Source organism: Ranitomeya imitator, chromosome 6, assembly GCF_032444005.1.
Source record: "Ranitomeya imitator isolate aRanImi1 chromosome 6, aRanImi1.pri, whole genome shotgun sequence".
NCBI lineage: Eukaryota > Metazoa > Chordata > Amphibia > Anura > Dendrobatidae > Ranitomeya > Ranitomeya imitator.
This window is the reverse complement of record NC_091287.1, coordinates 518,171,598-518,185,558: the sequence shown is the minus strand read 5'-3', so window position 1 is coordinate 518,185,558 and position 13,961 is coordinate 518,171,598. Positions and strand designations below refer to the sequence as shown.

Below are 13,961 nucleotides of genomic sequence, written 5' to 3'. Positions count from 1 at the left end.
TGTGGGGCAACAGGCCGTCCGCCCTGCTGGTGCATGGCCGCTGTGGCGGTGGGCGCCGCACGGCTCCGCTCCATTAGGGCGATAGGACCCACTACGAGGTTTGCCGTGAAGGGGCAGTGGGCTTCATACAGTCTGATCAGAATATTAAACTGAAAACCTCATATTCAGTTATATTAATTTTTGCCTAGCGGCTTTAGATCAACGTATGATTTTGGGATGTGCGGTTCATGCTCTTTTTTTTCTTTTTTGCAAAGCATGTTTTATTTTTTTACATTCCTAGAAAATGGAACTTGTTTATTTCTGATTTTTATGGACTTTACAAGGGGGTGGGGCTCACGGGATTCATTGGGGATGTGTCTTTAGGCTTCTCTAACATTATTAACCTGTGAACCACGCCCCTTTGTAAAGACAATAAAAATTAGCAGGAAATGAGAGAATTAATGACCATGTGACTCCAGCCTTAAAGGGGTTGTCCGGTCTAAAATTCAAAGTCTGTGTGACTGCAGACTTTTGAAACCAGGGCTGTGGAGTCAGAGTCTATCTAAAATGGATCGACTCCGACTGCTAAAATATATAATATATTGGGTACAGTAGATGAGTGCAGGATGTTCTGTAATTATTTTCATAAGAATTTGGGAAAGTCATGAAATGTCCTATAAATGTCTGTTCTATTCCTGATATAAGGATCTTGGCTTTTAGTTGAGATGAATCTGTGCTGCACTTTTTATATACATGCTCAGTAGTGAGGCAATGCTGTGGAGTCGGGGAAATTGACTGTGCGCTGCGAGGATTTGCCGGTTTCTAAGCTGGGAACGGGGGTGATTTATGCAGTATGCATTCTCCCGGTCACACACCATTGCGCCATATATTTATATTAAGCAAGGCTGCTCCCACTGAACAGCTTCTGCCCGGGAGTATGTATAATACATACATCATCACCATGCCTAGCTCGGAAGCCGGTGAGTCCTCGCAGCACACGGTGCATGCACTGGGAGGATTCAAAAGTCTACAGTCACACAGATTGGCTGCAGACTCTTCATTTTAGACTGGACAACCCCTTTTAAATAATAACAATTGGACCCCTTTAGGTCCTAAGATGACACCATGACTGTGCAGAACTATGAGACATTATTGGGCAGGAGTATTGCTATAATGGGTGCAGATGTTTGAGTTTGCGCTCGTGCAGACGATAGTATTTTTGGTCAACATCGGGTCTCGCTCAAACCAATATTATTTTATGGGGACATGCATGTGTCCACTTTTTTTTTTCCTTGAACTGAGCCTGCCTAGGATAAATTGCAGCATGTACGATTTGCATCCAATATTTGGATCACATTCGGCCATGGAAAAAAAATTGACCCGCACTCGAATGACATCTGAGTACAGTCTGATTTCCATGGCGTACAGAATGGAGAAGATGGAGACATTTTTTTCCCATATTCTCATCCGAGAAAATCAGATCAAGCTATGATCATACTCTGATCAAAGTGTGATTAGCATAATTGACCTAATTCTCTCTGATGAAAGAAAATGTGGTCATGTGACCCTAGCCTAACACTCAGTTCCTGTTTTCTGAGTGGTCTCAACAGCCCCTCTGGCACATAAGAACACAACAGTATTATCAATGACTTGTACGTAGAGGGTGCAGTTACAGATTTTGCTTTACGACCTAGGAACTTCATGTCAGCCTCTAGACTGTGTCCAAAACTATAACTATCCATTTTTCTATCACGGCAATACTTTGCACCGAGTTGACTCTATAACCCTACAGCCAGTACCGTGCTTCAGTCACATTGCAGATTCTTGCATAATTCATTATAATTATTCCCTAAATCAAACTTTTCGATTTAATTTTCACACAAGGTTTCAGAAAGATGAAGCAAATATAGGATTAGGTTTGGGAAGAATAATTCATGTATTGCTGCCATTTGCATTTATTGAGCCGAGTCCAAATGCAATTATAAAGTTTCTTTCTGCCAAAATAGAAGGAAAATATAAAATAAAAGGATAAATCGTGAATAGAACAAGTAAGATTAAACAGAAACGTGAAATTGTTCGAAGCACAAAATGATTGGACTAAGTCTTCTCCGCGGCTGCCAAGGGTTGGGGATTTTTCCACGGACACTTGGTGCTCCTGGGTACAGTCATCTGTTTATTTTCTACACCCTCCAATATCGTATCAAATCTTTTCTGTCAACAGTTCAGAGCCGTTGCCAAAGATATTTTGCTGCTGGGCCTGTGCATTTCTACACATGTCCTGCACATTTCTGCAGAGAAAGAAGTGCTACACCTCACGGTGACCCACCTGCTCATAATCGCTGAAGCCCACCATGACCATGATGATTTAATAAAGGTTTGCTGATCTGAAAAATATACTATAATGCAACACATGACATAGTATAATCCCATTATATAAAACAGCAGAGCCCACAACTTTACCAAACCATAATACATCTGATATGGAAGCAACCGCTGGACATGATCATAATATAATTTTATTACATTCTGTACATTGAATCAGGGTCCTTTTAGGAGCGACAAACTACTCAATTGTCACGGGCCTTCATTTTCCCCTAAGTATGGTTAAAGAATTAAATGCCAAATAAAACAAGTTTAACTGATTGCTGCGAGTCTGACCGTTGGAACCTCAAGCAAACCCAAGATTTTGGCTATGGAACCGCAAAAAGAGTCCTTCCATAAAAGGGCAAAATATGAGCATGCTTGGCCTTACTCCATTCATTGTGTATAGGGCTAATAGAAAAAGATGAATACAACGACGCTAAGCTTTTTCCGGCCGTCCCATAGACGTGAATGTAATGAAGAATGAGCATGTGCAGTTTTGCTACATTCAAAAATGGGTTACAGAGCCTCTTTTTCAGAGTTCCGGAGCCCCAATTTTAGGATTGCTGGAGATCTCAGCAGTCTGGCTTCCACAGATCAGTAAATTGTACCCTATATTTTTTGGGAACAGTCTTTTAATGGGCAGTATATAGCAATATTATTTGAGAATGGTGTTGCTTTAGTAGACTGCAATTTTATGGGATTTTGTGGACCCGTTAAGTTTTTTTCCATACGGTACTGTATATGGTAGAGCAGTTTATTGTAATATTTATTATCATTGCACTGTATAGCAATAGTATGTGGGCTGAAATTACTGGAGTAAAGGTTTATGAATTGAGTGAAGGTGGTTCTTCTTTGCTTTTATTCCGTTGTCTTGTTTTCTCTGCATATAGTACTACTTCTCTTTGTATAGCCCAACGGCTCCACTAATATGCTCTACATATAAAGCGCTAAACATCTGATCAAAAGTGTATTCCACTTACCTATGCTTTTCTCTCAATACCCCGAATTGCTAGGTCCATCACTAGGTTACATGTCCCACCACTTCCCTCAGCTACACTTCTACCTACCAACATCCCCTGGCCATTAGACGTAATCCGACAGCTACCTATGACTTGACAACTAGACGTAATCCTGGTTGATTGGCTCTTGGATGAGCTGCCTTTGATGCACCTCTGGTGGTCACTGGTTCTCCTTATGGTCAACCATTTTTATGTAATCGTTCATGCAATGATTCATGAAAAAAGTTTGCAAATTAGCTGTCAACCAGCAGGTTCTTCAACTCTTATAACCCCTTTATTTGTAATCTATAAGGTTAGCATCCTAGAAGCTGCTACCTATCTAACTGTTGCCAGTAAAAAAGTTTTTGTGCTCAACCATTTGCCTCTGTCTCTCTGACTGCATTGTTTGTATTTTACCTTATTTATCCTTTAGTGTATCTTATTTCAGATCCAGTTGGTTCTTATGATCGTATTTACAGAGTGTAACATGAAGAACACTTGCCCAATTCAACATACGGTATCTCAAACTATCCTCATGCAGAATTTTTTAGGAATTTTTTGTAGACCTGATCTGCTTCAAAATCCTCCTGCTAAACATCTTAGAAAAATCCTTGGAAAACTCTTCCTATTAATTTATATGAGAAATTACCTTGTTCTCACAATTAATAAAAAATACTATCCTGAAAATGTTTTTTTTTTTTTTCTAATTCATGTACCGTAGTTTCTTTTGAAGCTTATCTTGGTTCAAAACGAGGCAATGGCCATCCAAAAGGCTGCAAAAAATTATTCAGGATCAGAAAGTTGCTCCCCAAGAAAGGAGCATTTCCTGAAGCGGTTTACCCTTGAAAAACTCTTTTAGATTTTTCGGTCTCAAAAAAACTTTTGCTGAACATTGTCTAGGAGTTTACACAGTGTACGATGTGCCAGATATAATACAGGAGTAGTGTTGTCTGAAATGATAAAGACCTCAGGCACTCATTTAAGGATCACAAACGGGGTGCTACTACTGCACCAATGATAGCTTTGTCAATATTTCCATCCATGTATTATATGGTCAGCCTTATATTTGAGGGCCATTGTTTAGCAGCTGTATATGGCTGGTTGCAGCTTTTCTTGGTTGATCATTGGCGTTCCAAAAAATGGACTTGCGTCAATCAACTGATCAAAAAGTTGCTTCTCAAAAATATCTCTTCTACCCCCCATCAATCTCTAATCAAGTGGCGAGCCATTAAAGCATGCCAATATTTTTTGTTTTTCATTAATAACTGTTTACTTACTTAATTGCCCTACAGATCTATGGCACCTGGGTTATGAGACCCCCACTGTTCCCTTTAAAAAAACTGCTCTGAGGTACCCTGTTAAGTAGGCAGAAGCACTGAGCTGCTGCTTGAGTACACGATCGGGTTGTGTTTGGCTACTTTCACACTTCCGTCTTTATAAAGACATTGCAATGCGTCGTTCTGTGCAAAAAACGCATCCTGCAAATTGCCCGCAGGATGCGTTTTTTGCACATAGACTTATTACCAACGCATCGCGACGAATGGATACACGTTCCATACGTCGTGCACTGGATGCGTCGGTAATTGGCAGACCGTCGTCACAAAAAAGGTCAATGTAACTTTTTTTGTGCGACGCGTCCGCCATTTTCGACCGCGCATGCGTGGCCGAAACTCCGCCCCCTCCTCCCTGAAACTCATAATGGGCTGCGGATGAGTCTGAAAACTGCATCCGCTGCCCACGTTGTGCACTAATTTGCACAACGTCTATTGGTACGTCGAGCCGACGGTTTGCGACGACCCCGGACCGCCGGAAATGTGAAAGAGGCCTTTGGAAATCACATACTTTGTTTAGCCCTTATACTGTTCTGTGCTCATTCTCATGCATTACCTTAGTATTTCTGCTTGCTCAGCAGCAAGCTCAAGATCATTTTTTGGGAATCAGACCTTCACCGGTCTACGTGTAAAGATATATTTGAAAAAAAAAAAAGCTACGTTTTCATATTTTTTGCCTTAGACTAGTTTCAAGTGACAAAGACCCGAACTTCCTTGCTTCCACTTATATAATGATTTAAATAATGATTTAAGTTACGGTATTATTTAAGTTCTGAATTAGTAACTATAATAGAAAGAAGTAATACTGAAAGAATAATTAATTATTTCCATATTACAACTGTTAATCGGATCAAATAATTTTTTTTTCTTTTTAAATTTTGGCTTCCAACTTTTGTTTCAGTAGTGCTATTCCGTGTAAGATTATTGAAGGCCAGATATGAGTATTTGGAGCCATTTTATAATAATAATAATATTAAATATATATGATATATATATATATATATATATATATATATATATATATATATATATATATATATATATATATATATATATATATATATTCGTAGAAAAGTTTTCAGCAGTAAACTTTTATAACCCATGACTGTAATTGTGGATAATTTACAAGCGATGAAAGGTTTTGATAAAGTTTAACTGTAGCGTGTACTGTGATCGAATACATTGATTGGCCAGTTTGGCAAGGTGATAGGTACTTAGCTCAGCAATACTGGGAAATTACACAATGTTTAAATTGCTCCTTACAGTTTTGCTTTATGCCGCTGTGGAAAAATATACCTTTCAATATAAACCAAATTAAGAAGTTATTACCCTGTATAAAAGCTTTTCCATATTTTTTTAAAGATTTCTGTGATTTTTTTAATTTATTTTTTTAATATATCTTTGTCTATGTTGCATGCTTTACACCGCGAGGTTGCCAGAATAAAATATTTGTTTCTGTCTAACTTTATTTTTTAGCTATAGAATATAGTGTGTTTTTTTTTTTTTTTTTAATCTTTTAATATTTCAGCCAAACTAACTGAAAAAAGTAATGTTATTTTATATCGAGCAATGATTGGGCATTCCATTTATAGGTAGATGGTATCGTGCCAAAATTAAGAATAGAAATGATGTGAAATTTAATTTGTAAATCTAACATTCGTTGCCAGTTGAACAGCATGAATTTTGTGTTTAACTGCATCATTTTTTATACTGGTCAACTTGCTTCGTGTTCATGTTCCGTACCTGTGATGCTTAGTCATAGATTTACCTTCATAAGTGAATTATTAATGTTTGATGTGTGTCGTTATATAGTGTTTCAAATTAAAATTATTAATGATCTTTGAAAAACGGAATACAATGGGCAACCATATTTATTACCAATTTTCAAAGGGCTCTTTGCCAAAATTTACTTTCTTGACAAGGTCACAAAAGTCACCGATGAAGCCCTTTTTTACTTTTGGGCTTCCGGAAAGACAAGACTCAAGTTGGACATACAATTTTTTTTTTTATGGTCTTCGTGACTTTTCTTCGCTTTCTAAACATGGCAACTGTAGCAGACAAGGAAAGCTTGAAATTGTCCTAATGGTTACACTGCCCTTTTTATGGCTAGAGACTAGGATTAGAGATGCAGTTGACCCTATTGGCCAAGGGAATGAGTGAAGATGGCATGAACGAGGGTTGATTTGCCTGTTTGTGCTATTTTAAATCCTGCAATCATGTGTGTTTGTCTCTTATATTGTTGCCTTGTATGTTGTTCGTTGTTCGGTTTCGCCAAGTTGCCTTAGCAAGTGATAACATTTCATCCACTTGACTCCCTTAAATGGACGATTCTAACATTTTCCAATCAAGTGGTACTTTATATTTCTTTGATAGATCAAGCTGCAGTAATGTCAGTAAATCTTAGGCTGTGTGCACACCTTGCAGATTTAGTGCGTTTTTTTCCTCTTGGATTTGTGACGAAACCTGATGCCAGCAAAGTGATTGAGAAACCTTAAGTGTCATGCACACATTGAGTATTTTTGACTTGCAGAAAATAATCTGCCGTATGTCAATTCTCTGTACGTTTTTCACTGTTGACTTTACGCCAGTCAATCAAAAATGTAAGGAAAAAGACACCAAAAAAGCGCATTTTTGCAGATGCGATTGTCCTGCCGGGAGATGCAGTAATGGCAGAAATTTTACTCTGCGTCTGTACGTACCCTTACATTGTAGGTAGAGGCGACTTTACTCATAATTACCATTTCTATTGCCTTTTGCTTCAGTCTTTGCAGCCATTTAGCTAAATTTTTTATTTTATTGTTATAGTCCAAAAATCAATGTTGTGGCAAAACTTTGAAAAAAGATTGTAAATCCTGAGTGCATGGGTGTAAGTTTTGTATACAAGTATTCGATCTGGCTTAAAAATATACACATTTCAGTAGTTATATATTAAATATATATACTTTGATGTACATTTCTTTTGTATTGAGTGGTAATGTATCATTCTTTCTTATGTAGCACTGACACTGTACTCCGCTCTTTACAAAATGAGATACGTCGGTTAAGCAAAGGAAAGCTTCGTCACAAGGGTAAGTACTACGTGCCTACCTGTGATATAATTTTTTTGTGTGTATCTTACGTAAAAATGTGTACATAGAAGTGCCAGTTCATCATTTGCATAGTTCTTTACATCATCACTTTTTGTGTTTTTGATTTTTCTTTTCATTGGCGAAACTTTGTCCAAATTTTTCGAAATGGCACACATGGGTTGATGAATTTTGCACAAATTTAAGGATACAATATTTTTTGTCTTTTGCTTTTCTCTTAAGAATAAAAAGTTTCATGGTCCTGTTAATAATATTATTATTATTATTATTTATTATTATAGCACCATTTATTCCATGGCACTTTACATGTGAGGAGGGGTATACATCATAAAAACAAGTACAATAATCTTAAACAATACAAGTCACGACTGGTACAGGAGGAGATAGGACCCTGCCCGCGAGGGCTCACAAGCTACAAGCTATGATACCCTTTTCAACTTTGCAAAAAAAAAAGTTTGGCGACACTAGAGTTGCAAATGTTAAATTAGGCTAAAAAATGTGGAAACCCAATAATGCGAAACAAGCAAAAAACAAAACTAAATAAAGTGAGAATCACTAAGCAAATGAAATGGTAAGGAGTACACAAAAAAAGCCAGTATTGGAGACCTTTTTGCTGTGGGAAAAAGGCACAAAAGGACTGATATTCCTATAGTTTTCTCCCTGCTTTTTTTTGTACTTTGTGTGTATATTCTCTGCCGTCCACGTCCAGGCAGATTAGCTACATTTCCATGGGTGGTACATTTCTTGATTATGTTGCATACTGTGGACAAAGACACATCAAGATCTCTGGAGATTGACTTGTAACCTTTAGCTTGTTGATATCATTCAACAATTTTGTTTCTCGAGTCCTCAGACAGTTCTCTTCTCCTCTTTCTGTTCGCCATACTTAGTGTGGCACACGCAGACACACAATGCAAAGACTGAGTCAACTTCTCCCCTTTTCATCTGGTTTCAGGTGTGATTTTCATATTGCCCACACCTGTTACTTGCCACAGGTGAGTTTGAACCTACATCACATGCTTGAAACAAAGTTTTGGAGAGGTGCCAAAAAATGTTGCCAGTTCTGGGGGTTTAGTGTGAATTTATGTCCAATTTGCCTTTTTTTCCTGTTTTTATTTGTGGAGTTCGAATACACACAAAGGAAATAAACTCGTGTATAACAAAACATGTGTAATTGCAATAATTTTCTGGAATATATATATATATATATATATATATATATATATATATATATATATATATATATATATATATATATATATATATATATATATACTCTCTCTCTATATATATATATATATATATATATATATATATATATATTCTCTCTCTCTCTCTCTATATCTATATCTATATCTATATATATATATATATATACTCGAGTATAAGCCGAGATTTTCAGCCCAAATTTTTGGGCTGAAAGTGCCCCCCTCGGCTTATACTCGAGTCACGGTAGTGGTGGGGTCGGCGGGTGAGGGGGAGAGGGCGCTGAGGTCCCAGCGATCCTCGCGCTGTCCCTGCCTTCCTCCCCGTCTTCTGTGCTGCAGCGTCTTCCCCTCTTCAGCGGTCACGTGGGACCGCTCATTACAGAAATGAATAAGCGGCTCCACCTCCCATAGGGGCGGAGCCGCCTATTCATTTCTCTAATCAGCAGTGCCGGTGACCGCTGACAGGAAGAGCTGCGGCACAGAAGACGGGGAGGAAGGCAGGGACAGCGCGAGGATCGCTGGGACTAGGTATGTTATATTCACCTGTCCGCGTTCCAGCCGCCGGGCGCCGCTCCATCTTCCCGGCGCCTCCATCTTCCCGGCGTCTGCGCTCTGACTGTTCAGGCAGAGGGCGCGATGACGCATATAGTGTGCGCGCCGCCCTCTGCCTGATCAGTCAGAGCAGAGACGCCGGGAAGATGGAGGCGCCGGGACCGGACGCTGGGAGCTGCAATCAAGGGAGGTGAGTATGTGTTTTTTTTTTTTTATTGCAGCAGCGGCAGCACAGATTTATGTGCAGCATCTATGGGGGCAGTATGAACGGCACACAGCACTATATGGGGGCAGTATGAACGGCACACAGCACTATATGGGGCATCTGTGCAGCATCTATGGGGCAGTATGAACGGTGCAGAGCACTATATGGCACAGCTATGGGGAAATAATGATCTATTTTTATTTTTGAAATTCACCGGTAAATGCTACATTTCCACCCTAGGCTTATACTCGAGTCAATAAGTTTTCCCAGTTTTTTGTGGCAAAATTAGGGGGGTCGGCTTATACTCGTGTATATATATATATATATATATATATATATATATATATATATATATATATATATATATATATATATATATATATATATATATATATATATATATATATATATATATATATCTCCTACACACATACAGTCATGGTCGAATGTGTTGGCACCCTTGAATTTGTTCCAGAAAATGAAGTATTTCTCCCAGAACATTATAGAAATTACATGTGCTAATTTATATACACACATACAGTCATGGCCGAAAGTGTTGTAATTGTTCCATAAAATGTAGATTTATAGATGCCTGTCTCATCAGAAATATATTATAATCCCCCTAAAAAAAAATTGCAAAACATTGTTCTCGATCTTTGAAAATAAAAATATATAATTGTTTATATCATAAAAATCAGCTTCAATTCTGCGTTCCCATACATGTAAAACATATGTAGTCATCCATGTTCCCATAAAAGAAATCAGGGGTCATATAATTTTTTTCCATTAAAAAAAAAAAAATATTCATATAATGGATGGTACTGTAAAAACGCATAAGGATATTAACATTCCATTTGTCATACTTAGTAAAATATGATGCAGAGACATTTATCCAGAAAATCACAATGGATTATTTGAGACAGATTCCTATTACAATTTTCCTGTGTATTCCCTGGTTAAATCCATAATCCTTCTGTGCCTAAAAAAGTCAGGATAGTCTGATGTTAGGATTTCCTTTTTTCTGAAAGGAAAAAAAGCAAAAGAAAACAATGTTCCCCCCTTGTTCCTTCGTCTGCCGTGCCCGTAATGGTAATCGACCTTAAATCTGTTTATATGCTTACATGTGAAATTCATATCAGCTTGTTTGTTTAATGTCAAGGCAACTGATATAATAATTGCTGTTCCGTACACAGGGACGTCGTCATCCTGTATGTTACATAAATGTAATTAGGCTTTGATGCTGTGCTGCTCATGCGTATGTTTTATCTCCGTCGTGATCCATTTCTGGATAATTAAAGAATCTTTTCCAATAATTTTTTTTTTTTTTACGCATTTTGCCCAGAAGTAGGTTAAGACAGGAATCCCTCAGATGGTTCTGTGCTTTTCTTTATTCAAAGGAGCGTTCAGTGAGCTTGGTATTGAAGACCTGTTTCCAGTATGGGTCATCGATGGACTGCGGAGGTTTGACTCTAAGCACCCCAAGTTGCTAGGGACATGGTTTCTCTCTAATTTCTGCCCTCTCCTTATTGTTTGCTAGGTGGCACAACTGGTGGACACGCACAAACTCTACAAAATGCATGAAGGTATGCATGGCAAACAGTAAAGGGGATGCTGTCCTTGCGTGTATTGGAAAATGATCTTGTATTCCAGAAAATACAACATTCCCTTCATAGTTACCCAGAACAGTGCCAGGGAGTAAGTAAGCTGCAGTACCCCAGATACTAGCGCTACGCTTAGTAAACATTGTAGAGGATATGATTTGGGGGTCACATTACCAAACAATATATGGGATATTGCTGTGAACCCCAACCCCTTTAAATCAGCTGATGGATGAGGATATACCCTCACCGATCTGATATTGGTAGCCTATTCTAGGGCAGGTGTAGACCGACATTTTCTCCACATCCAAGAAAATCCCTCCAATTAGGCTAATCATCACACTCTGATCAGAGTTTGATCAGAGTGTGATCCAATTTTCTCGGACGTGGAGAGAAAAAAAAGTTTCTCCCCCTTCTCTATAATGTCAGTATCTATTTTCATGTCATCCGAGTGCAATTCAAATTTTTGTTTTCTCATGGACCCATAGACCTGAATGTCCGAGTGTCTTCCAATATCGGAGACAAATCGTTCACGCTGCAATTTTTATTTTTCGCCTGAATTACTTGGTCCAAGGAACAAATTGGACACGTGCTCCCCCCCATAAAATAACGTGGGATGAGTGTGATCCATCAAAACGACGGATGGCACTCGTCCGATAACTACAGTGGTGTGCACGAATCCTAAGGCTGCCGTCACACTAGCAGTATTTGGTCAGTATTTTACCTCAGTATTTGTAAGCCAAAACCAGGAGCGGAACAATCAGAAAAGTATAATAGAAACATATGCATCACTTCTGGATTTATCACCCACTCCTGGTTTTGGCTTACAAATACTGATGTAAAGTACTGACCAAATACTGCTAGTGTGACGGCAGCCTAAGAGTAAGTCCTCTATAACCAACACCCTAGTTTTTTTTTTTTCTCCAGTTATAACTGCATGGAGGAAATAAATATCTAGAAATGACTGTTTGCCATAAAAAGTGGTGATTCAGTGGTTAGCACTGTTGCCTTGCAGTGCTGGGGTTCAAATCCTACCTTTCACGATTCCTCTGCTCAGAGTGTCTGGGAATCGGTGATGGACAGCTCTGTCATACTATCCTGTGCTGGGACGTGCTGAGCTGTTGGTGCTTTGATTAACGCTCGGTTGACCTATCTGACTGGGAGGTGCAGAGATTTCCACAGGTGCTCCCTGTTCTTAGTAATTGCCCTGCTATTTAGGTGAGCTGTCTGGCCCAGATCACTGCCAGTCTAAGCTTGTTCTCTCTGGTGTGTGTTCGCCTGATCCCTGTGCTGTAAGTTCTGATCTTCTGTTGCTGACCTTTGCACCGTGTTCTGACTACCCGTTTGTTTTTGCCCCTTTGCATCTGATATTCTGCTGCTGACCTTTGGACCATTTTCTGACTATCTGTTTGTTATTGCCCCTTTTGCATCTGATATTCTGCTTCTGACCTTTGGACCGTGTTTGGTCTACCTGTTGGTTATTGCCCCTTTGCATCTAATATTCTGCTGCTGCTGACCTTTGGACTGTGTTCAGACTACCCGTTTGTTATTGCCCCTTTGCTTATCTGCTATTCCTCTGGTATTTTGACCTTGGCATGTGACCTGACTTACGACTTTTGTATTTTCCCTTGGTTTACTACAAGCTATTCTGGTTTTGAACCCGGAACATCTTACTTCACTGACTCAGCCTGTTCGTGGGTTGTGACTAGCGTCCCACTACCAAGGACAAGATCTGCAAGGAGTTTGTGTGTTCTTGTGTTTGCATGGTTTCTCCACACTTCAAAGATATTCTGATAGGGAATTTAGGTTGTGAGCCCCAATGGGGACAGTGATAATAATGTCTGTAATGCTGGACGGAATATGATATTATATGATTTAAGAGTTGTCTGATTTAGAAGAGCTAATTCCATGTATCCTACTAGGAAATTCTGATGTAATAGAAGTGGGTTTGCCTCTATTCGAGACACCATAGATATATGAAGCCAAAAAGACTAGGAGTGTCTTGGGCTCTAGAGGACTTGGCATGTCCCTATATTCCAGAGACTGTCTTTTAATATGACAGATGTGTAGTGCCTTTTTCCCCTGATGTGCTCCTGTAGACAAATTGAACAATTGTTTCTGGGTTCTCCATTACAGAAGATCATTAGGAATCCTCAACAGTTAGCCATGCTGTGGTCAGCTAATAGTCAAGAGACCCTTGTTAAAAGTATATTGTCCAAAGTTTAAATATTCACGTAAACAATAAAGTATTTCAGTTTTTGTAGAAAAAAAAATAAGTGTATGCAGTTTAGTATGCGTATAAAAGCTAAACTTGAGAATGTTGTAAAAGTCATATGATCTGGAGTAAATCTGTATATCTGACCAACTGAAAAGTGTCAGTTGACCTCAATTAAAGAAGCTTCTCCAGGACTATGTAATTAAAGTTTATTGAAGAAGGCACAGAAAATGGTTAGGTTTTTGCCATATATTAAAAGTGCAGATCCAACTGAAGGGAATATTTACGATGGGTAATTGCACCTACGGTTCATGACCTGTGGATAACATGTCAGCAGAACACTTGAGCATTTAGTGGTCACATATGATTAATACAGCATGTCACCTTGCCTTGCACCCATAGCCTTTATTGTGGGATGCAATAAA

The 13,961-nt window shown here is 38.8% G+C and overlaps 1 protein-coding gene across 2 annotated transcripts in view; it reads left to right on the top strand.

Moving 5' to 3' along the window:
• The window catches only part of TRPS1 (transcriptional repressor GATA binding 1), a 352,014-nt gene that overhangs the window by 20,336 nt on the left and 317,717 nt on the right, over nucleotides 1–13,961 (top strand). For both annotated transcript variants that reach the window (XM_069731801.1, XM_069731800.1), the window contains exon 2: nucleotides 7,670–7,740. The gene's annotated coding sequence lies outside the window, so the exon portion shown is untranslated. The remainder of the gene's footprint in view (nucleotides 1–7,669; nucleotides 7,741–13,961) is intronic.